Source organism: Periplaneta americana, chromosome 8, assembly GCF_040183065.1.
Source record: "Periplaneta americana isolate PAMFEO1 chromosome 8, P.americana_PAMFEO1_priV1, whole genome shotgun sequence".
In the NCBI taxonomy this organism is placed as follows: Eukaryota; Metazoa; Arthropoda; class Insecta; order Blattodea; family Blattidae; genus Periplaneta; species Periplaneta americana.
This window is the reverse complement of record NC_091124.1, coordinates 87,796,897-87,819,206: the sequence shown is the minus strand read 5'-3', so window position 1 is coordinate 87,819,206 and position 22,310 is coordinate 87,796,897. Positions and strand designations below refer to the sequence as shown.

General features: G+C 36.6%; 1 long non-coding RNA gene across 1 annotated transcript; it reads right to left on the bottom strand.

Annotated features, from left to right (window-relative positions):
• Positions 1-216: 216 nt before the first annotated feature.
• On the bottom strand, positions 217-21,780 carry LOC138704322 (uncharacterized). Its single transcript, XR_011333312.1, has 4 exons — positions 20,382-21,780; positions 11,052-11,143; positions 6,327-6,436; positions 217-450 (listed from the first exon to the last, which is right to left on the bottom strand). It is a non-coding gene; the product is annotated as an uncharacterized lncRNA (long non-coding RNA).
• Between the last annotated feature and the right edge of the window lie 530 nt (positions 21,781-22,310).

Here is a 22,310-nt window from a genome sequence, read left to right as displayed (position 1 = left end):
ATGTTGAAACTAGTGTTTCATTACTTGAATGGTAATTAGATGTACTGTACGACCTGATACACTACACATGTCCCATTTTGTAAATTACAATCTGCATCACAAAAATAAATACCGTTAACCAGGCTGCGAATTAACGGGGGGGGGGGATGGAGGGATTTTCCCCTCAAATCTGCCATACCTCCTAGATATCCCAATACACAAAAATTCAAATAAGATTAACAAAGCATGAACCGATTTATTTTCTTAAAATTACAAAACATAGGACAGTTTTTCTGCAGTTCACACTGCATTGCCACACTGAAGAAAACCTCCCATCTCTCTTGTTCCAATCTTGCTTCCACACAACGAGATGTTCCACATTCCTGTGTTAACGCACATAGCGATACGAGTTGCCAACTTTCTGATATGCCATCACCTGGCTGTCGAGGAACCAGAATCTTCATACCTTTCCTGAAATATTACCATCAGATTATTGATGTTACATTCTTTCAAGTTACGACAGTTTTTGACCATTAAGAGAGTCAAATGTAGAAAAAAAATTTCCCCGTTTTTTCGCTAAGATTTTAAATTATGTATTGAAAATTCTGATATATAGCTTTAAGAGTACAAAGAGAACATAACAAAAAATTATGTAGTTTCATTAACTATTATGAATGTATTTTCACAACTAATGCCTGGCTTAACAGCTCTAATCTGAAAAGAATTGTCAATCTTTTTAAATAGAGTGATCGGTGAAGAAGTTCGACCAAGTCACATTTCATAACTGATGCAGTAAACAAGGCGGCGGTTTCAGCAACCCGTTTCTTAATTGACGCAGTATTTCGACTCTTACATTAAATGCTTTACACCAAATCATCTCTGCGTAAACGGAACCTACGAGCGACACGCCCAAGGGCGTAGTTTGCAGTGTTGCGGTTTCTATCGTCTATTTACACTAAGGGCTGATTAAAAATTTGAACAGGAAAGTATTGAAAGTTGAGAAGCGAGTGAAAAAATGCTACGGTTTCCTGTACAACAGAAGTAAAGGAATCTGTTTATTTAAGGGAACAAGGTAGTCTAGGTGTTTTCATGTGCGTAATGCTGATTTTAAGCGATTATTTCTCTGAAAATATAAAAGGTGTTATTTTCAAATTTTTACATGTTGCTCTACATGCTTATAGGATTATATTGGTGGTTAATTTGTTATATTAACTGCTATAATTGATATATATTATTTTAATGTACCGAAGTACATATGATATTTCCATGCAGATATTCTGCGTCATCATACGATTAAAGAGTAATGGAACGGAGAAAAATTCTCTCCGGCGCCGGGATTTGAACCCGGGTTTTCAGCTCTACGTGCTGATGCTTTATCCACTAAGCCATACCGGATACAACTCCGACGCCGGTTAGAATCGTCTCAGATTAAGCTCCAACTCTTGGGTTCCCTCTAGTGGCCGCCCTCTGCACTACGTCATAGATGTCTATGAACGTAGGATCGAAGTCCACACATGTGCTGAGGTGCACTCGATATGAGTGACTAGTTGGCCGGGATTCGACGGAATAAGCGCCGTCTTAAATCACGAAGTGATTTACGCATATCATATATTATTTTAATGTACCGAAGTACATATGATATTTCCATGCAGATATTCTGAGTCATCATACGATGAAAGGGTAACGGAACGGAGAAAAATTCTCTCCCCGGCGCCGGAGAGAATTTTTCTCCGTTCCATTACTCTTTCATCGTATGTTATAATTGAGTTGAATTGTATTTAAATGAAAGAAGGAAAATAGAATAAAAAGACATTGTTAAATTCATGTACCTTTTCCTTGAAAATTGGTTAATCTACATGGCTAAAATTTTTCACACATTTGGAATATATTTATCTACGTTCACTAGCAAAATTATAAATCTAGCGCGATTTTATCGATTTCAAAAATCTAACGAGCTGAAATTTTCAACTCAAAAATATAATTGATTAACTAGCGGACTTACTCGTATTAATTATGTAAGTCTATGCGGCTTATAGCTGTTTCGGTGCTTCATCACACCATCCTCAGAGCCTACTAGATCTCGGCGTCATCTCTAACTTCTCTGCCTGTTGTGTGGGTGCGTTTGATTGTTGAAAAGTGGAGTCAAATAGTGTGTGTGTGTGTGTGTGTGTACTGAAATTGATCTATGTGTTGAGTATTTGATCGGGGTGTGTTTTAGTGTTTGTATATTTCGTATTGGTCTAGTGTATTGAGTTTTTGGTTCTTGGGTTGTATGTGTAGGATTTCCATGTCCGCATTTATGTTATTGTATGTATGGTTAGCATTGGTTATGTCATCGGCGTATGTAGATGTATTGTATCCTCTGGTTATTGCTTTAATGTGTTCTTTGTAGCGTGATCTAGTAGACTGAGTATGGTGTGATGAAGCACCGAAATAGCTGTAAGCCGCATAGACTTTCATAATTAAGACAAGTCCGCTAGTTAATTACTTATATTCAAGTGTTAAAAGTAGTGTACGAAAGATTCAAAATGGATCAAAAATATATCTAAATCTTGTAATACATATTATAACAAAGTAAAAATGCTACCATTAAGTCGTATGATGTACAATGAGCGTGCAAAATTTCAGCTCTAACACTAATAGTTTCAGAGATATAGGTGCATATATAATGTTTTAAGAAAACAGCGTTTAAAAATTAACATCAATTTCTGACATACAAATCTACACCAATAATATTACTATTTAGGCCTACATCATTACCGTTATTTACAACACTATCACTACTGGTATTTACATCCTGCACAACGTTTTCACTTTCATGTAGGTATGAGAGTTTTCTCTTGGAGAAACTGGACACTGAAGGGCCCAGTTCTTATGTGGATTAGCACATGGGGTTTGGAGATTATGTTCATTATTCTTCTTAGTGTACCGATTACCACGAAATTTACGTTCTTACAATAGCTATTACTTTTACCGTTTTAAACTCTTATTGTGACAAAAACATGAATTATATAACAATAACATTGAATAAATAACACAAAAAAAAACTGCTTACTTGAAAACGTAAACCCAAGAAGCCATTACATCCATTTCAAGTAGAACAACTGGGCTGGCAATAGCTATGCTACAAAGAAATTATCTTTCCCGAAAATTCTATCATAGGAAGCAGAGATTCACATTTCAGTGAAAGGGCGTGGGACTACTGATTTAATGGAACGTCCGCTTCAATTAACCGTTTTTTGTAGGTTAGACAGATCGCAACGTTATAAACAGGGGCGTATTTTGCGGACTACCAGGGCTACCGGCGGTAGCCCAAGGATATTACAAAAAAAAAGTTTATAATATAACATAATGTAATAATTTTGTATTACCGTATTAGTTTTACCACAGTAATTAAAATTAAAGTAATTGTTAGATTTATATGCGCTCTCTGCTCTCGAAAAGAAACAAGTTGTCAAGGCGGCATCACTGGAGAAACCGCTGCCGCGAAAGGTAGCCTGTGACCGTTCCGCTCACGTCGCACAACTCTCCGTCCCCCCGCTCCCTCCTTTTTCCATCGTGCACTGTAGGCGGGTGAGTTGCCGCTCTCGTGATCGGTTTCTTGGAAAGCGCGAAGCAACAATATGCTTAGTACGCTAACTCATTAATGTGATTGTGTTCTTGCAGTGCAGTATTTTAAATTTGTGATTTGTTTGAGTGTCTAAGAGTTATATTAATTGTGAATTATTAAGTTTTTAATTTCCCAATTAAGTGATATTGTGAAAAATATGGCAGAACAAGTTTCTGGAGAGGTTTGTGTTGAAAATGACTGTGTAATAGAAGGTTTATTAAAAGTTCCTTTTAACCGTCGTACATACAACGAGAAAGTTGAAATTGTGAAAATGGAAAGACCATCTCCTGAGTTAAATTTGTCCATGGACGTAAAAGAAAAACAGCGTGAGTACACACGCCATTTCACTTCAACATCACATGGTAAGTGGAATTGGTTGTGTGGTAGTTCTAAACTGTCTAAACTATTTTGCTGGTCATGTTTGTTATTTAGCCGCGAAACTAATGTGTGGTCAAAAGAAGGGTTTTCTAATATGAACTCCCTTCGAACGGCAGTCCTAAAACACGACAAATCAAAAGCTCATATTTATAGTAGCATGAACTTTGCAAACTTTGGGAAGACAAGAATTGATTTACAGCTAGATAAGCAAAAAGTTCTACACATCAACCAACACAATGCTCTTGTGAAAAAAAATCGGGAGATTTTACTGCGTCTTATTAACGCAGTCTGCTTTCTAGGAAAACAAGAATTGGCTTTTCGGGGTCATAATGAGAGTGTGGAATCAGACAATAGAGGAAATTATATTGAATATTTAAGTTCCTTAAGTGAATTTGACCATTTACTGGCCAATCATCTTGAGAGTTCAACAGTATTCCGTGGTACTTCTCCCGCAATTCAGAATGATTTAATATTTGCTATAAGTGGGGTTATGATAAAGAACATAAAATCTGAAATAGAAGAAGAACCTTTTGTGGCCATTGTTGTTGATGAAACAAGTGATGCTCTAATCAGAGTCAATTGTCCACTGTTTTAAGATACGTCGACAGTACTGCCAATGTTCAAGAACGGTTTATAGGATTCACAAATGTCAGTTCGGACAAAACTGCTGCTGCTTTGTTTCAGCATGTGGAAGGTGTTATAGCAGAATACAATGTCGGCAATAAGTTAATTGCACAGACATACGATGGTGCTTCAGTTATGGCGGGAAATATTAATGGCTTAAAAACAAAAGTTCAAGAAAAGTATCCTCAAGCACTATTTGTCCATTGTTACAGCCATGTTCTCAATTTAGTTTTGCAACAAACTACTTTATCCATTCCAGAATGCCGCATTTTTTTCAAAACACTGTCGGGTTTAGCTGCATTTTTCTCATCATCTCCTAAAAGATCAGAAAAACTCAAGTAATTTATGAAAAAGAAACTCCCAAAAGTAGCACCAACTAGGTGGAATTTTACATCTCGGCTTGTAAATACAGTAAAGGAATACAGAGAACAACTGACTGCTTTCTTTGAAAATATCATTTGTAATGACTCTGAAGAAAACTGGGATGATGTAATTTTGCAGGTTCAAGGATATTTGTATTTTTTCACACAGTTTCAGAATATATTTCTTCTTGAAGTCTATGCTAGAGTGTTCGCACATACAGATGTGCTCTACAATATTCTTCAGACAAAAAGTCTAGACATAGCATACTGCTTGCAAGAGGTATCAAAGTTAAAACATACTATATCAGAGTTCAGACGTAGTGGGTTTCCGTCCATATGGAGTAATATGGAAAATGAAAATTCTTCAGACAATACAATGGAACCACTATTAAAGCGAAGAAAAGGAGATGATTAATTGAAATACAGGCAGCTGTACTACAGCATACTAGATCGTATGCACATGGAAATTACCGACAGATTTTCTGATTATGGAAAGCTTCAGTTCACACATCTAGATTCTCAAAAATTTTCTGCTTATAGAGAAAACTTCCCGAATGAGGCACTACACAAATTATTTCAGTCCTATAACAGTCACTTTGATCAAGTACGTTTGAAAAATGAATTAAGTGTAATATATTCAGCAGAAGTCTTTGATTTTTCGAACAAGCCTATCCATGAAATATTATCTGCCATATATGAAAACCAGCTGAACCAAGTTATTCCTGAAGTCCTTAAATTGGCAACATTAATTGTGACAATACCAGCTACGTCAGCATCGGTAGAAAGAACATTTTCTGCGTTGAAGAGAATAAAATCCTACTGTAGATCAACTCATACACAAGAACGTTTATCCGGCTTGGCACTGATGTCAATTGAAAAGTCATTTCTACAGAAACTTCGCAAGCGGCCCAACTGTAATTTCAATGACGAAGTCATCAAAGTATTTTCGTCCCAATCAAGACGTCTGGAATTCACACATAAATAGGTAAGGAATTTTATTATAGGGTTTTAAAAATATATTTTGTGTAATAATAGGGTCAGTGGTAGCCCAGACCCTTAAACCAGTATACGCCACTGATTATAAAACTATATATTCTTGATCAGGAAGATTCAGAGAATTTATTTCCGTTAAAAAATAATTTTTTGATTCTGAGTACCTTGTCCCTTTAACACTAAATAGTGCAAGTAGCGATATTTTAGGAAAACACACCACTTAAAACAATGTTCATAAATTATAACAAGCCTATTGAATGTGTGTACATTCCACAAACTCCTGTTCACTTTATCAAATAATTCCCTCAAAACTGTCTTAAATTAAAGGAAAGGACGAGAGAACTAACCAAGTCTCATACCAGTAGTTGCGGATGAAATACCTGTTAGAGCTCCTATCTTGATGTAGACAATGGCTTTCATAGGGAAGCAATATCCTTTCATATAACTGGTACGTTGAGTGTAGGGGTTTCACTTCGGATAGGAGCTCCATCTAAAATTTGAAACCAAACGTCAGTATACTGCACACGAAGTGAATACTGCAACTTATTAAAAATAAGGGTGAAACAAATCAACAATTCTTAGCCTACTTTTGAACATTCTCCAAGCCATAAACATCCAGAAGTAATCAGTCACTAGGAATGTGACTAAGATGTAGTCAAAATTAGCACTTAAGACAGCAAAAATCGTTAACAACTTCAAAACTCTAGAAAGAGACTTCTTCATGCATAGTAACTACTGGTACAGATTATTCAAAAAGTAGTTCGAGCAATGCCAGTATCCACTTTCGTGATCTAGACCTAAGAAGTATGATTCAAAATGAAGTTAAAGAATAGAGTTCCCAAAATTCTTAAAGACAATAAAAAAATTAAAATTACAGACGAAGATTTATACCAGCAAAAATCCAAGTGAAGCAAGCAATAGCATATCAGCCTTAACAATGTCGAGTAAATAAACGTTGTCCAGAATTTCAACTGCAGTTTGCGACGGTTGATCTGTGCCGCACGTGGGTTGCGCCATTTGCGACGGTCAATGCGTGTGTGTTGGTCCACGTGGGCGCCAATCACGATGGTTGCTCTCTCCTTCCTCTGCCGCGTCGCCGACAGAGTCAAGATCGGTTAGCTCAGCTGAGACGCCAATACTCGATGCTGTCCCACGGTGGAGATGATCTCTTTTCAGGGACACTGTGGTTTTGTGGGTGAAGGATTTTAATGTGATCTTTGTCGATAACACGAACACAATGAGAAAAACCAAGGAGTGAAGTTCCACTAATCTGGTTTATTATGATCACGTTCCTTCGTGAGTATGAGCGACGGAATACTGGCTGTTGTCTTCTCTGTAATCTCGGCAACGTTTTTCTTTTATCTAACGCCTGTTAAATCACCACTACTATTTTACCGAGTAAGTCACCAACTCAAAAACACGAAGTCTCCACTTTACCACTTCGATCGGCTCGGCGGCCGGAAATTGTATGAGAGACCGGTCGGCTCAATGGCCGGGAATTGAATGAGGACCCGATCGGCTCAACGGCCGGGAATTGAATGAGGGCGCTTCTTCGGCCACCACACGTTTAAATACCTGCTGTGGTGACGCGCTCTGATGACGCTATCTTTTGTTTAGGCTAGCTAAAGCCATCGCGCGCGTTCCTCGACAAGGAAAACCCACGCTAGAGTTCAACAGCCTTGCGCGCGTCTTCGACGGTTGAGTGCCCACACACTTAGACTTAATGTAATAGCCGCCTGCAAGACTGTAAGAACAAAAGCACCTATTATACGCTTCGCTGCTCACAAGCGCTTGGGTTCGAATACCTTAAGAAACTAAGAAATATCTAAGATGAAGCTATACCGTATTTGATATAAAAGAAATATCTCTTCCCATCACTAGACCACCCGACTACAGCTTCAAGTTACCAATTCGTTATTTTGTTCACTACAAAAACCACATTTTCTATTTCCTTGATACAAGTACAATTTCCCAGAAGTAGGTCACTAAATCTGAATTTTATTCTACAAAAGAACCATTTCGTATGACCGAAATGAATTTAAATGTTACTCTTACAATTTTAACCTGTGAACCGCTATTGTCAATAGTTTTCAATATGGCTTGAAATTCGACAGAACAAAAATTCTAATTTATTAGACCGCAATTATAAGTTAACATATTTCGTCATTTTTAGTTTGAATATAATGTCCTAGAAATATTTTTAGTAGCCTACTTCAAAATAAATTAGTCCAAGCATAAAATAAAAATCCAATAATGCTAGACAATATAGGCCTAATAGTCCTGTAAAAGTGAGAATTGTAAAAACTTTTAAACTGTATAGTTGGTGTTTAAACCATTTAGTGGTTATAATGCATCTGTACACTATGATCCACAGCATTCCTCAGCACAACTTTTCACCAATCTCCACAAAGCACCTAAAACAATTTCGAAATAAGAAATTTGCAATAGAAGTTCGCTATGGATAGATCGATCCTGTTTCGCCAAGAAAATGTGCCTCAGAACACGAATTTAGAGAGAATTCGTTTTTTCGTTTATATATATATATATATATATATATATATATATATATATATTTATTAAGAACCACATCAATTTCGTACAAAAACAACATTTAACGAAATTCGCGCATGATTATTTACAATGAATTGGGATAAAAATTGTTCCTAGACAATTTATGGACGCATTCGCATATGTGTCTGAAGTGAAACCACAACTCCAAATTTTGTACCACATTTGCAGTCTTAGAATAGATAATAGTACATTATGCAACGAGCCTATAATGGTAGTAATTAAGACGCGAGTATGTCTGTTTATGAAACGAGCGCAAGCGAGTTTCATAATTTTCATACGAGCATCTTAATTACCATTACAGGCAAGTTTCATACGACTTTTTATGCTCGACCATATTTCTAACCTGAAATTATTCATAAGTATTCATGTTATGGTTATCTAAATGAAGAGCGGAACTGACCTTCTAAATTGTGAGATGTGCGCAGACGCGAAAGTATTTATTTTTCCGAGGGACGAATGTCATTTACCTTGATATAATCTAGAGAATAACATGAATATTAATATTGATATAACCTGGAAATTGCTTTAGAATTGAAAAACGAGATGACAAATTGAATTTATTTGAATATTATTTTCAATTAACACTAATTAGCATAGTAACAGAACATAACCTTCTGCGACAGTATTGGATTTCCACCCTCCTTGACGTTTCGCTAATTTTCTTTCGATTGCATATTCGAGAATAATCGATACTTGCGGTTTTATAATGGTACAATGGTGATTTCTTATTGGCTGAACTGAACTATAATGAATAGGTGTACTTTAATGAGGTGCGTTAAATGGCTACTACCAGGTGTATAATTACTACGTTTCGGCATGGTCGAGCATAAAATATATTCAGTTAAATCTTGAGTAGTAATACATATGAACATATTAGCATTAGCAAACACTGCAAATTTGGCAGATTTCAGTTTTATAAAATCCTTTTACAAAAAATTACACAAACCATGTACTATACACCGAACTTCGTAATTCCGGCACATTTCCTTGTTGCCACCCCTTCGACACGTTGAGTCGCAGGATCATGAAGGGGAAGTTAATAACGGTCCGCCACTACTGTTCAGCAATTGTTTCATAAATTTGGAAGAACTTGGCTTTGGTGGCTCGCGTAGCATCTCCTCACACCTGGACATGTATCTCTGCACGCCTTTCTGACTACCTACGGGGTCTTCCGAACTAAGACGTAAAAAAAAAAGACCCGTAACAAGGCGTGAACACACGCATCTATAGATCGGAAGATAACTCCGCTCACCTTTCCGGCAGCCAATCAAGCCGTCGAGATCCACAGCCATCAACAAAATCTACAAAATCGTAAACATAATATGCACCTCCATCAAAATATTTATTCACTATTTCATCACAAAGTGTAGTTATGTATCAATTCTCAATTACTTCATTAACTTTCATTATGAAAAATTACATTTATTCATTAATTCTCAATTACATTATATACTATAATTGTATTATGTTTATGTATCAATTCTCCATTGCTTCACTAGTTCAATTGAAATGCATTTATTAATTAAATATCTCCACATTAGCGTTAAGACGCTTATATTTACTCATATTTAACATTTAATAAAATTGTGCTTCATTATGTTTACGATCAAAATTGGCTGTTTCTCTCTAGAATGGAAGGGGACGAATCCATTGCATGCGTCAATTCTGTTGTATGGATACCTTCTGAGACTTCATGAAATTCATATTCAAATCTCAGATCTACTGATTAATTCATGTGAATATTAAGTTATCCAGCCTATTTCTGACTAGATAGAGAGAAGAGAATTTTATATTCGGAAGATACCCAGCTACTCTAAATGAACTAGTTAGGTTAGAGTATTATGCCACACCCAGCACTCGAAATCAAATGAAGAGTTTCAGCATTTAACTCTACCCTGACGCATGCCGATAGATTCAGTGAAGAGGTCGTATTCATAGTCTAACAATTCAATTATTAAAGGTGATTGAGTGTGTTATTTCATTCCAGAGTTATTTCTGTGCATTTTATCATGTTCCTCATTTTACAGTATTCTACCCCATTACTCGTACACTTCACTGTATACCAGTAATATTAGGCGTTTGATTTTAAAAGACATTTAAGTTCATAATTCACAAAATTTGGAAGAATTATTACAGACCTCTTCATTATATTGCTTTATGTCCGCCTCTGGCTGAACTACATGGTTGCCAAGTCTCATACAGCCTGTCGATGCACTGCGCTACCAATGCAACCCCGCACATTGGCACGTCTTACAATTAACATCCTGAAACAGGGGGTGACCTAACAACCTGACCGATGACGAAGCGCGGGAAAGAGGAAAACCACAACACAAACAAAACAATGCAGTACTACGTCCTTAATTATGCAGCGACATCTCTAATCAGGCCAGCCAACTTGACGCTTAAGAACTAAAAACCCTACAGCGGAACTACAACCACCTTGCAGGGATGGTTCGCGAATTTTTCTGAATAGTTCAACCAGTGACCCTTACTGATCATAAAGCAACAGAAAGTGACAAAATGTGCAATCCTACTATTCGTGGAGATCTCGCAGAGGACCCTTTCAATTGAGCTGCAGTTGAAACGGGTGGTGAATGAAGTCCACTTGAGGTCTTTGTGATGGAACCTGAAAATAAATCCGTAGACATTCAACTATACGAATAGGCCTATCAATATCGTAAACTGCTTCCTAATAGGAAAGAAACTAATTAATACTTCATATTACTGGACACAGCAAGTTTTTCGTCATTAGTGAATATTAATTTTTTTAAAATATCTGCGATTTATCCTAGAATCTTAGCATTTATAAAAAAAATTAGTAAAATGCTCTCATCCAATTCATCCAAACTGTTGAAAATTTAAAAATTTGTATTACGCACTTCGTTATTAGTGAACATTTTAAGCTATTATTTGATTTGATTTATAATTGTAATTTTGTGTTGAATCTTCCCCTGAGCACCAAATCACACTTTCAGGGGAGTTAGAATTTTTGCATATTAATAAAATGGTTTACAATTAAAACTAAAAAATGAATTAATAATACATCAAGTAACCGAAAATATTTTAACGGAAAATTTTAAGCAAATTAATATCTGAATACACAACGCATTAATTGTGAATTACAGGAACGCCACTTTTTACCTTTATCAAAGTGTAAACTTCTATTATGTCCTGAGCGCAAGAATCTTTAGAACTGCAATAAAACTTGTCCAGTTTTCTGTACATGCGAACTTATGAATTATATTTCTGTATGGCTCAAAATTGTCAGAAATTTATTATGCTTTCTTTTGTTCATATATAAAGCAAATTGAATATACAACAGCTTTACTGCATTCTGAAATATTTTTTTTCAGGACTTGAAATGTTTTGCATTTACACCAACTACATATTTTGAGAGTTTAAAAAGAGCAGTGTTCGAAAATATAGGACGGAGCTTACTTGAGGAATCGTCCGTTTTCCTGTTCAGAGTACGGGATATGTAGTACACATCGCTTGAAGTGGTCAGTTTCAGGATGTGTGATGCCAGAGCCTTCTTTAGTTACAAGCCGGGGCATGGGTAGGTTTGGCAACGCAGAGTGGACGCGGGAGATTTTAGAGTGATATTGTGTTTGCTCATTGCTTTAGTTATACGTAACGCGTATTTTTTCAATATCACTTCATGCACAAAGGTAAGATCAAGATTCAGATAGTGATGTAAATTATTACGGGTTCGAAAATAGTGTTTTATTGCAATCAATTAGCTATACTTCAGAATATGGCGTGAGTAGGCTACTTACATACAAAGGCTGCCACTTAAAATAATTACAAAAAAAACATGTTTTTGATAGTACGAAGATAAATAAATAGATAAAAAAGATATTCCTTGCACCGAAAAAAATAAAATCAATAATGCAATAAAGACGTAAGTTCCTACGCAGTATTCTTAAGTTCCTTTCAGTTAATAAATTTGTGGCTAGCAAATTGACAATGTTTTGCGACTTAATAGTGTCTCATCTGTGAAAGGTTTAGGATATATTTTAATATTATCTTATGCGATTATCTATCGTGTTTTTCTACAAATATTTCAGATGCCTAGAAAGTGCTGTGTGCCTATGTGTCGTAGCAACTACACTTATAATAAAAAAAAATAAATACATACTTGTTATTTTATTGATGGTACAAGGGAAAATAAATAAATGCTTAAAGAAATGTTACTTGTACCAAAAATAAATAAAATAATGACGTACTTTCGCAATACCCTATTCCAATCAATTAACCATTATGTGGCTAGTAAATTGACAATGTTTTTGCCGCTTAATGTTGTTTCACCTCTGACACGAAAGGTGTAGGATATAATATGCATTTTAATTTCATGTGATTATGTCGTGCTTTTCTATAAATATTTCAGATGTCCAGGAAGCCAGTTTTAGTTTGAACCTGGCCAGTCACCATAACAATACTGTTATCCTAAATTATTTGTTATAAACTTTTAAAAATATAATTTTAAATAAATATAAATACAGAAAACAAGCTAAGAATGTGAATTATGCAAATAGGCCTAAAATAAAATGTAAACAGAAGAAACTATTGACATTCCTATTATAATAAAAGTATGAGGATGTAAATATAGTTAAGCCAAGTAAAACCATCTATGAAAAAATGAAAACACATCCCTTCAACATAATACGTAACAAAACGCAACATTATCTATTAAGTACATGTATGTATCAATTAGCATAAACTCAGTGGACTTTAAATCCTGTAAATACCAAGTGGGTGAATGTAGAGTATCCAACGCCCACTGAACGAATATTTCACTTTTATCACTGCCAATGTTGCGCTATAATCGTATATGCAAGGTAGGCTACAACAAAAACCTAAACTAACCAAACCTAACCTGTCAAAGAAGCAACAAGTTATACTAAATATGTGTAAAATTGGCCTATGTCTCTATAGTGGGCGGGACATAAGTAACATTGACCAAACCAACAAAGTGATTATATGCATGTACAGTTTCCCTGAAAAAGGATGAGACGATTGAATATTCCTAAGTCTCAGATGTGAGACACTGCGCATGATCGGAGACCAGAGCACTGATACACAAGATAACGAATATTGAGTTACTTAAATTCAGACTATTTGGTTTACTAGCATCGTTCCGAAATTCACTTCAAAAACTGCAAAAAATATGATAATATTACGTAAATGAAAGATAAATATATACATAAATCGTGTAGTTAAATCGACAATGGACCTTCATGACTAGGTCGACACTCCACACAGAAAGGAAAGCTTTCATGTCGTTTCAATAGCTCAGTCGGTAAGGCTTCTGCGTGTTGTGTAGAAGAGTGCGAGTTCGATTCTTAGTCTATAGAACGATTTTTTTTGTCTAAATGACGTTGAAATAGCTAAGTAACGTTGAAATAGAGTTTTACAAAGTCCTGAGATTAAGTGTTAATGATCGCAAACAATACAAAATTACAAGTTACAATATTATAAACGTTAATCTAATGAATGCATTTATACACACACATAAACAATGTAAATGTATATATATTAAAAACTAACAATTAAAATGAAATTATAAAAATATATATAATAATAGACAAACTTTTACAAAGCTTTAGAGTCCTTAGGCTATGTAATTTGTTGAGTAATTATTACAATATTTTATTAATAGCTTTCCCATATGTGTAAGAAATGCACTCGCACAAAACAATTTTTGTTAAAAGTATGGCTTTAGATTATTTCATTCTCAAACCTTCAGTTAATTTTAACTATTTTATCTACGTGTTTGCAATAGTGTTTAATTTAGTATGCATTCAATTTAATTCATGTTATGATTGCATGGAAAAGCACTGTTGCAGTTATTGACTAATTACATATATTAATTCTAATTATTAAATGCATCTGTTAAGTAACCAATTGCAGTATCTTTTGCAAAGTCTTGAATGTTTAAGTTGTCAATAATATTTCTGTACTATATACTATAATACGTTAAAAGAATTTGCAATAGATTTGGGATCCTCTACTTTATAATCATTGGTTTTAGTGAAAAAATATTTTCTTTCTTAGGATATCTACAAGTTTAAATTTAATAATATTCCGAATAGATTTAATTGCATTATCTGAATTTTGTACTTTTCTATTCAAATATATTCTATTTCCCTCTTTCATAATTTTTGATAAATTACACTGTACTCCTTGCAGTATTTAAGAACATGAGGATCATTACATTGCAACTCATTACATATAGATTCTTCTTTTTAATACATGAGATTTTGAAGTCCCTGCGCTATCTACATGTTTTTACTTTTGAATTTTTGCACAACATTGAGTGGAGAAAATCCACTGAAGTGATTATGAAATTAAGTGAAAAATGCAATACATTAACTCTTAATATCAGTAGTACCAGTATCATATACGTTTTTCCAAGATTCATTTTGTAGACATAAATGTAAATAATCATTAGATACAACATTTACGATCCTTTCGTAGTTTTTAAATTAATATTTTGAAATTGTTCAGTGACATTGGAAACACTTAGGATTTGTTTATCATGTTCAGACAAGCCATTGAATATAGGTTCTGTCGAATAGGAATTCAGTCTAATTCTGTGTACAAAACATTTATCAATGGCCGTGCTACTTCAGCTTAGATTTAATTTGATTAGTTTCGCAACAGTTGGACTTCCTGTTATATCCTGTTATTTAGATATTTAATTTAGGATTGATTTATTAACTCTTACTATGCAAGATGCCTCTTATTTCAATAATTCTATATCACGTTAAATAGTCATTGTCTACACTAAAGTATTATCGTCATCTCTCATTTCTCATCGTAATGGCGAACCGACGTGACATGAGACAGCGAGTTATAGCTCTAGTTGAGGCTGGATATGGGGCTAGATCTGCTGGCCGTTTGGTCGGTGTTCCTGGAAGTACAGCCGCGAGATGGGTTCATCGTTACCAAAATTTAGGGGAGGTCGAAAATCGCCCTATTCCTGGGCGTCCGCGGATTTCTTCATTGGAAGAGGATGCTCTCTTATTCGAGACAGTTCGACAGGATCCCTTTCTGACTGCTAACGAAATAAGAGCAGTATCTAACTTTCCCGGCTCTTCACAGATTGTGATCAGCAGGTTGAGGAATCGCGGTATTAGGAGCCGGAGGGCTGCGCAAATGGAAATATTGGGGGAAGCACAAGCTGTCGACCGTCTTGCCTTCGCTACCAATCGAGTGGATTTCGATTGGAGAAATGTAATTTTCTCCGACGAAACAACCATCTCGAGTGATTACGAAGGTCCTGTCCGTGTCTATCGTGAGGATGGTCTCCGACATGACCAGCGCTATGTGCACCGACGTGAAAGATCGGGGCGCTTTAGCATATCGTGTTGGGGTGGATGTCTTACGATGGACCTGGCGTTATAGAAGCATCTATGGCCGCTTTAATGCGGGAACTTACGAGCACATTCTGGAAAATATATTCCTTCCCTCCGCCCGAGAACGTTTTCCCGAAGGAACATTGCTCTTCCAGCAGGATAGCCATCCCGTGCACTATGCTGCAAGCATTCAAAGATGGTTTCAAAGGAGACCCGAGATCGAAATCATTAATTGGCCTCCGAAGTCACCTGATTTGAATGTCATCGAAAATTCATGGGTGGAATTGAAAAAGAGAAGGATAGTCCCTATGCCCACCGACGCCCTCGAAATCGAGACGAATTGTGGGATCAAGTTGTTGACACCTGGGAAGATCTCGCCGGGGATCAGAACTTATTTCACAATCTCGCGACATCCATGCCGGATCGACTTAGATCTGTAATAGAAGCTGATGGCATGTGGACAAGATTTTAAGTTAACAGGTCTCTTTTTGTTTCTTATGATTTTTGTTTGAGAAAGAATACTTTTAACTTCCAAGTAAGTTTTATTTTTTTTTTTTGACGAGGTTCAGCCCACTTGTAAAATCCAGAAATTGGGCATAAATTATTCCATATTTTTCGACAAATTAGACAGTCGAGGAACTCTGAACAAATTAATTACACCTCAATAAAAAAAAGTTTTACCTGGGATCGAACACGAGACGTTTCGGTTATACAGCGGAACCAACACGCTACTATATGAGCTACCGAGACAAGACAGTTACAGCAGCAGTCCAGAATGTAGATCCGTTAGCAGGCATTTGCCATTCGGTACAGTGAAGCAATGATATTTTGTGACTCGAGCTATGTTGTGAAATCCTGGCCTTAAATGGCAGTCTTCTTCGTGATCCTTATTCTGATCCTTGTCCTTGTTGTGGTCCTTGTAACAATTCTTGTACTATTTCTCATGTTATGTATAGTTACGTCGATATCGAGTGAACCGCGCTGTAGAACTTTAACTTCCGACGACCAAGAATCGTCTCATTCTTTTTAAGGGTAACTGTACAAATTATAGATAGTTCTGACGTATAGCAGGCATTCCGAACCTTCAACAAAACTGCAACATTTATGGGATCACAAAACAGCTGTTTACAATGACTTTGAAAACCAACGGCGTAACTTTATTGATATAGCAGGCGAGACCCAACAATTTGACTAGAATTCTGATACACACAAATCACAAATAAGAATATAAAAATGTGGTTATACAATATTTAATAGAATAGTCAATTACTTTGTCATCCATAACCGTAAAAATTCCCAAAGACTGCAACCATTTTATTTTCATTTATTGTCTTTTTTTTTTATCACCAACACGCATTTAGTTTATAATACATCAACAATTAACGTTTGGTACGACCGCAAACATAATTCCATCGACACATACCTATATTGTAACATTAATTTACATTGGAAATCGGCATTAGCACAAACACGTATACTGTACGGTCAGCCTCCGGGTGACAGATAATTACAGTGTTGCCGACGTATGGCCCCGGCTTGTAACTAAAGAAGGCTCTGATGATGCATATTCTGGAAGAAATACGGTCGAAGAAGAGTTGAGATGCAAATCAAGATTTCAGGTATAACTCCCTGTAAAGTTGATTTGAATAATTTCGAGGGAAAAATTGTTCCGGAGCCGGGTATCGAACCCGGGACCTTTGGTTTAACGTACCAACGCTCTACCACTGAGCTACTCGGGAACTCTAACCGACACCGATCCAATTTTTCCCTCTATATCCACAGACCTCAAAGTGGGCTGACAACCGTCAAGCAACCAACTTCGAGTGCACACTAACTCTGTGTGACTTAAATTGTGGTTTTCTGTTAACGAACAGTGACGTGTATTATGCAAATCAAGATTTCAGGTATAACTCCCTGTAAAGTTGATTTGAATAATTTCGAGGGAAAAATTGTTCCGGAGCCGGGTATCGAACCCGGGACCTTTGGTTTAACGTACCAACGCTCTACCACTGAGCTACTCGGGAACTCTAACCGACACCGATCCAATTTTTCCCTCTATATCCACAGACCTCAAAGTGGGCTGACAACCGTCAAGCAACCAACTTCGAGTGCACACTAACTCTGTGTGACTTAAATTGTGGTTTTCTGTTAACGAACAGTGACGTGTATTATGCAAATCAAGATTTCAGGTATAACTCCCTGTAAAGTTGATTTGAATAATTTCGAGGGAAAAATTGTTCCGGAGCCGGGTATCGAACCCGGGACCTTTGGTTTAACGTACCAACGCTCTACCACTGAGCTACTCGGGAACTCTAACCGACACCGATCCAATTTTTCCCTCTATATCCACAGACCTCAAAGTGGGCTGACAACCGTCAAGCAACCAACTTCGAGTGCACACTAACTCTGTGTGACTTAAATTGTGGTTTTCTGTTAACGAACAGTGACGTGTATTATGCAAATCAAGATTTCAGGTATAACTCCCTGTAAAGTTGATTTGAATAATTTCGAGGGAAAAATTGTTCCGGAGCCGGGTATCGAACCCGGGACCTTTGGTTTAACGTACCAACGCTCTACCACTGAGCTAATCGGGAACTCTAACCGACACCGATCCAATTTTTCCCTCTATATCCACAGACCTCAAAGTGGGCTGACAACCGTCAAGCAACCAACTTCGAGTGCACACTAACTCTGTGTGACTTAAATTGTGGTTTTCTGTTAACGAACAGTGACGTGTATTATGCAAATCAAGATTTCAGGTATAACTCCCTGTAAAGTTGATTTGAATAATTTCGAGGGAAAAATTGTTCCGGAGCCGGGTATCGAACCCGGGACCTTTGGTTTAACGTACCAACGCTCTACCACTGAGCTACTCGGGAACTCTAACCGACACCGATCCAATTTTTCCCTCTATATCCACAGACCTCAAAGTGGGCTGACAACCGTCAAGCAACCAACTTCGAGTGCACACTAACTCTGTGTGACTTAAATTGTGGTTTTCTGTTAACGAACAGTGACGTGTATTATGCAAATCAAGATTTCAGGTATAACTCCCTGTAAAGTTGATTTGAATAATTTCGAGGGAAAAATTGTTCCGGAGCCGGGTATCGAACCCGGGACCTTTGGTTTAACGTACCAACGCTCTACCACTGAGCTACTCGGGAACTCTAACCGACACCGATCCAATTTTTCCCTCTATATCCACAGACCTCAAAGTGGGCTGACAACCGTCAAGCAACCAACTTCGAGTGCACACTAACTCTGTGTGACTTAAATTGTGGTTTTCTGTTAACGAACAGTGACGTGTATTATGCAAATCAAGATTTCAGGTATAACTCCCTGTAAAGTTGATTTGAATAATTTCGAGGGAAAAATTGTTCCGGAGCCGGGTATCGAACCCGGGACCTTTGGTTTAACGTACCAACGCTCTACCACTGAGCTACTCGGGAACTCTAACCGACACCGATCCAATTTTTCCCTCACACAGAGTTAGTGTGCACTCGAAGTTGGTTGCTTGACGGTTGTCAGCCCACTTTGAGGTCTGTGGATATAGAGGGAAAAATTGGATCGGTGTCGGTTAGAGTTCCCGAGTAGCTCAGTGGTAGAGCGTTGGTACGTTAAACCAAAGGTCCCGGGTTCGATACCCGGCTCCGGAACAATTTTTCCCTCGAAATTATTCAAATCAACTTTACAGGGAGTTATACCTGAAATCTTGATTTGCATAATACACGTCACTGTTCGTTAACAGAAAACCACAATTTAAGTCACACAGAGTTAGTGTGCACTCGAAGTTGGTTGCTTGACGGTTGTCAGCCCACTTTGAGGTCTGTGGATATAGAGGGAAAAATTGGATCGGTGTCGGTTAGAGTTCCCGAGTAGCTCAGTGGTAGAGCGTTGGTACGTTAAACCAAAGGTCCCGGGTTCGATACCCGGCTCCGGAACAATTTTTCCCTCGAAATTATTCAAATCAACTTTACAGGGAGTTATACCTGAAATCTTGATTTGCATAATACACGTCACTGTTCGTTAACAGAAAACCACAATTTAAGTCACACAGAGTTAGTGTGCACTCGAAGTTGGTTGCTTGACGGTTGTCAGCCCACTTTGAGGTCTGTGGATATAGAGGGAAAAATTGGATCGGTGTCGGTTAGAGTTCCCGAGTAGCTCAGTGGTAGAGCGTTGGTACGTTAAACCAAAGGTCCCGGGTTCGATACCCGGCTCCGGAACAATTTTTCCCTCGAAATTATTCAAGAGTTGAGATGTTGGTAAATCTGTACAAAACGTTTGTCAATGACAGACATCAAGGATCAGCAAGAGATTAGGTTTCGTTTTTGGAGGTTTTTGGTTTGCCCTGCATTACGAGTTCTTTGGTAGGCATACCAAAAACTTGAACCCAACCTAACCTGTCACTGATCCTCTACGATGTCCGCCATATTGATCAACGTTTACTACCGATATGTCGGTAATTTTATATCATGAATCCATGAGAGTGTAGCGATATCTTACCTCAATCATCCTATCTGTTCTTCAATCAGCATGTCCGATATTGTTAACCTCAGGGGCACGGAGATATTTTCAGTCAGAGTTGCTAATATCAATTTCGAATAACATTCAAGACCGCGTATACTGTGCTAATATGTCAATCTACAGTAAATTTTTATTTCAAACAAGAGTTGAGTTGATAATTCAACGAAATATAGGTAATTTGTCAACTTCACTTTTCACCCATTTTACATAAAAATGAGATTAGCAATAATGTTCAGACCTTTTTTTAGGCCTCAACACTTCAGGAAAGTTTCAATAGCGGAAATACTAAAACTGCTTCCTAGTAAGAGTAATTAAACTTTGAAGTGAACTATCGTTGGCCTTATTACGTAGGCCTACATTTTGTGTACGAACTATGTAGGTTCGAGTGAATTAGACCAAAATTTAAATATTTATTGAAACCTGATCCTTTCAGTTTATATTGAAATTAGTAATAAGTCCATCAAGTGCCAATCTACGATGTATATACTAACTTGGGGAGTTCGAGAATTCCTCAACACCAATCTCTCTACCAAGTGAAAAGTTCCCATATAAACCAACCCATGATATAATTCAGAGACCGCCATTTCTACAGTAAAATTTTGAATTTCTTTTACTGCAGAGTTCCACATATACCTCTATTCTTCATGATCAAAGTCGAAATCCAAGAAATTAACAATGAATAGAACACTTTTAAATTAATCACATTCAATGCCTGATACTTCATCTTTTCAAAATGTGCGCCAGCGATTGTTAAATGGGTGAATTTTATTGTATAATTTGAGAGCAGATCAACCATCCACCTTAGACCTTGGAACTACAAACTAAAAGGAGGCAAAGGACTACAACTACATTAATGTTACAAATAAAGCTACAACAAACAAAACACCAAAGATAATAATAACCATTAGTCCCTCTAACAAAGTGTACTTTGATGAAGTATAAACATCGAATGTGATTCAGTCTTTAGGCACAGAGTATTGCAGTGTACAGAAAATTTACAGATCGAACGACATTTTATGGGCAGTCAAATGTCTTCAGTATAAAATTTTTAATATAAACGCTAGCAATCTAAAGAATATAAAATTCTTACTACGTAGAATATTAACAGAAGTTCCAGTCGCAGCTCTGATTACATATTCATCGAATGAAAACTTAGTAACATACATGGAATTAACTTCGCAATTTCGTAGTAAATGTTGCGTTTTATGAAGTTAAACTAATGGCGTAATATTAAAATTTACTCAAAATTTATTTCAAGAAACGAAGATATTTGAGACTAGTGTTGAAATTTACAGCGGTTGTTCTGAAAAGTTCATATACATCCTTGTTAAATGAGAATTTACTCTCAACTTCACTTATCAAGAAGAATTCTAGAAAACCATTTTTAAAATCATACGAATATAAATACATCCAAAATAGAAAATAAAATCGAAAGAACGTATGTTTACAAATGTGTGTCCTAATATCATGCTAAAATTTTGAATCTTACGTAGTTATCACAAAAATTAATATTTTACTTTTTAAAAATCAGACGCAATTTATGAACTTTTAAAAAGTCACAAATATCCGAACAGCAAATATATCTAGCTCCGAAGTCTCTAGATCACCGACTAGTTGGTTCTTCGTGTCTACTGAACTGAACGCCACGAGCTCAAAACCTGGAGTGAACGATAAGTATTGAAGGCAGTGTCCACCCTGATATCATTTCGACTCCGATGTTCGATTTGTATCATGTCACGTGATTTTCTACCAATCTTCTTGCTCCATGTATTCATATCAAATGTGTTACTTGTCTTATTTAATGTTTAGTCGTAAATTAAACTTATTAATTACGGTATTTCAAATTACAAATAATAAATATTTGATATACAGATTTATGTTAATCTTCATAAATTAACGAAATATTAG